This window comes from Xiphophorus couchianus, chromosome 16, assembly GCF_001444195.1.
Source record: "Xiphophorus couchianus chromosome 16, X_couchianus-1.0, whole genome shotgun sequence".
NCBI classification, from domain to species: domain Eukaryota; kingdom Metazoa; phylum Chordata; class Actinopteri; order Cyprinodontiformes; family Poeciliidae; genus Xiphophorus; species Xiphophorus couchianus.
In genome coordinates, this window is record NC_040243.1 from 7,245,359 (window position 1) to 7,249,617 (window position 4,259).

Sequence of the window (4,259 nt, forward strand, 5' to 3'; positions counted from 1 at the left end):
TCTGTAGTAAAACTATTTTATTAATCTCACATAATTTTCCTGTTTTTAAGAGACACTGATTTTTTTCTCTGCAAGCCACAATGATCAAACTTATTGGAACACACACTAAAATTGATGAAAATCTGTGAAGCCATACTTTTTCAAATTAATTACATAAATAGATGATTTTTTCCACTGGTATTTTATTTAATTAAGATTCACCTGTATGAAAATACATTAGGATACAATTTACCTTCAACTGACCAAAGACAATGTAGATGGCAAAAAAATAACTGAGGATGAAATCTTATTCTAACTGAGCACTAACAGTCATACAGTCAATTTCTTCAAAGAACGGGAGCGAACAGGAAACCACAACCTCAGTCGTGTTGTGTCCAGACATCAGCCACGTCCAAAACACACCTCAAAAGATTTTAATCACTTTGTTGTTCTCCTCCTTTACAAAGAGCTAGAGAAGCACAACAATTGTGCTTCCAAAGAGTTTCAGAGGCTCACAAGGGAAAACTGCAAAACATAAAAGCGTAAAAAAAAAATCCTTTCAGGTATTTGATTTTGTTTTTTTTTCTCCAAAGGAAAGTTTAACAGGTCAAAGAAACAAAAGAAACAACATCACAGACACACAAGCAAACACAGTAGATGTCTCATCTCCAGTTGAGTTTGTGTCTCTGATTTACTTCCCTTGTGTTGCTCCTGGCCGAGGCTTATCAAAGGGCTTCTTTCATAAGTGCCAAGATCAAGCCACTGCTGTGACTGTTTGGCACCCACTGAGATGGTTTGACGATGGCTGGGCAGAGGTGGGGGTGGGATGGTGGGGGCTTCAAGACATTGAAGCAGGCCAAAGGAACTCGAAATTGAGGGTAGTTATCGAAGGGAGGTGTATGTTTGTGTGTTTGAAGAAAAATGGGTTCAGACGGTAAATATTCCCCCAGCTCGTCAGGAGAATCCTGTTTGTGTCGACAGAAAGAACTGGCAGAACGAAGCACTCCTTTGGTCAAGCGAGGGATTGTTTTACCTTAAATGTGCTGCAGAAATTAATATGTATTTGCTTAAAGCCATCTCCGCCTCAGCAGTTTCTTGCTGACGAACACTGTTAGGCAGCAGGTGAATGCAGACAGTGAAGGACACGACTCCGGAGAAAAAGTGCAACACGCTACCACACACAAACATTAAACACCCCGAGGCTGTGATGGAACCACTGCTGAAGCCGTGGTTCCATCAAGCCTGACATCTGGCCTGTTTACTGTTTACTGGCACTGCATTGCAAATTTACAAAATAATTGTGACTGGGCAGAGCAGAGCACATTGTCACAAAGGAAAGACAGTCTGGTGTGCCTGCTTATATAGTAAGTTATGACAGCAAAGTTGTTACAAAATGTTGTCGCCTTTTTTTTTTTCTTCCTGTGATGCCACATTTGTTAAATCCCCCATACAGCTTGAACTCTTTACGGCAATCAGCTGATTATGGTGGCATGCTCTCCGTGCAAGATTATGCAATATTTACCAGGTGATTACACAGAAAGAAAACACTTAGAGGCAGGATAGAGACTATTAAAAGAAGTTGTTTTGAGGTAGCATGAGAACAAGGCTTCAGTTTCAGTCTCTGTTTACTTGTTGTCTCGTTTCGCTTGTTTTTTGCTCGACTGAGCAGCCTAGCTCTAGGGCAAACTCTTATTTAACTCTTCATCCTCCAGCCAGTAAAAAAAAGTGATGCAAGAAACTGCAGACTTGCTCTTTTGACCCCAACTGCTAAAAGACTGAATATTATATCCAAGATTCCTAATGAATGCGGTAATGTGATGTATTATGTGTGCGCGTGATTCATGTGTGCTCTGCCTCGGTCTGCCTCGCCTGCAGCGAGACGGTCGTGCCTTCACTCAGTCTTGACTCTTCTCCCCTCAGGCACCCAAATGATGGGATGACCTTTCCACCTCAGCCGGGGCTGGGATGTCACGCGCAGCATGAAATGAAAACTCATCACCTTGCTAAACTCTTCACATCACTCTTTGCTCTTCTTCCCCTCTTGCTCCTGCATCTGATTTGTATTCTGCTGCTCATGAAAGGTCAGACTTCTATATTCTTAGGATATGCTACATATACAGTATTTATTGGCCATGCTGTTGGCTGTCATAGAAAGAAGTTCTATAGAAAGAAATACTTATTTCGATTAATTTGTGTGTATTAGGTGGGGATTAAATTGCAATATTAAAGATGTATTTAATTAGTACATGCTGTAAATAATATGCGACTGTGTACATATATTCACAGGGTTACTCTCTTCTCTACCACTGATTGTTTTCTGTCCTCGTCTGGTCCACAGGGACGCCCCAAGGTGATTTCTCTCATCCAGGCCATGAGGCTGAGAGGCTGTCAAAACCACAGTTTGAGCCCACAGAAGAGTCTCTGTGGCCCGTTTTTGCTCCCAGCATGGGATGACTGTTGAAAATGAAAAAAAAGAGTATTCAGTATGAAGAAAGGTGGATCAAGCATGTACTTAGTTGATAACTTCCCTACAAGTGTGATGACAGAGTTGACAAAACAATCCTCCTGTTGCAACAATCAGACACTTTAGTCGACTTAAACGTCCGTAACTCACCCAGATTTACTGGTTATCAGAATCAAATGCTGACGTGACTGAAGCAATGAACTTACTCTAATCTGAATCATGAATTAGACATTTTCACTCAGCTTTAACAACTGCACTCTTAAAGGAAGAAGAGGACTGTTTTAATTTGCAAGAGTGTTATGTGAAAAAGAACAATGTGAAAAATGTAACACAATACTTGATGCTATAAAGAAAGAATAGGTTAAGTGTTACTAATGGACAAACAACAAATTATACACAACCCCTGTCACAAATAAAGAGAGATAAGATTCACAGAAAATACACAAAACAGACACAAAATACAAATACATCACCTAAGAAGGAACTAACAGAAAATAAAATCACGCTCCGGTGGTCTTGGTTTTGATCAGAAACTCTTTGTTCTGTTAATGTCTTTATGGTGATAGTAGGCTGATTTAGTAATAATCTTTATTTGGTTGTTAAAATTCAGTTTTGCGTCCATAATGGCATCTAAAGTTGTTTTTTTTCTTGCTTTGTGGGTCTTGCTGAATGTTGATTTCTAACTTCACATTTTCAGAGCAGACACTCTTAAGAACATGGTGTTCAGAATGAAATATTTTCCAGTTTTCTCACTGCTGTAAGATTCACAAATATTTTTGTAGATAAATAAAGAAGGTCTAGATATCAAGTAAAATCAGAATAACTGCAGAAAAAGAGACAATTTCAGATACGTGCATTGTACTGTACAATAATACAGGAAAGAGAAATATCCACACCTCACTGACTCTTCCTTCAGATATTTCACTGTCTGAATTTCTGTCACTATAAACAATATTCAGTAACAGTTCTTCATTCGCAACTGATATATTGAGTATTTGGTATTGATGGGGATCTGATGAATTTCATCAATATCTCTAGCCATATGGCATTCCACATGACTTCACAAATTTCATTTCATGATGTTCTGCTTTTTTATGAACCAGTATATAATTTGTTATTTGAGAATAGACTTGTAGGCACTTCTTTAAGTCTAGACCTTTTGTACTCTTAACCAGATTTAGGTTTGCAATTGTGGCACTCCAGAATGAAATGAGCAGCTATTTGACACCAAAAAATAAAGAATTTAACCTGAAATTCTTCTATTAATTTACTGACTCTGTTTTGTATTGCAGGGACTACGTTTGCACTGTTTGTGCATGTTGATCTTTTATTGATTTGTGTTGTATTTATACTCCTTGATAGTCAACATTTTAGACAACAAATTGGATAAACAGAAATATTACATTTCAAAGATTTGACATTTCTCTAAATATAGTTAGACTCTAAATTACCTGCTGCATTTGTTTTGTTAAATTACATGTTTTCTGCTTCATGACTTCGTTTCACTGTCTTAGTTTTAATTTTATTTTTGCACCCTTACAACGCCACTGTTCTTGAATGACTAAAACTTTATTTTTTCTACACTATGCAAAAAATGATGAATGCATTGCCTTGTTGAGATATTAATAATAAAATCACTAAGTTATAAGGCAGTAATTGCATCTCTCTTTTTTGCTCCACTCCAATACCACTGCACAAGAACGCTAAAAGGTCAAGGCTATATGGGTAACAGATGCATAATGAAACCACCCCATATTTCATTGCGAGTGTATTGAGTCTGCAGGAGTAAATCCAGAGCTATGTGTGCACACGGGGG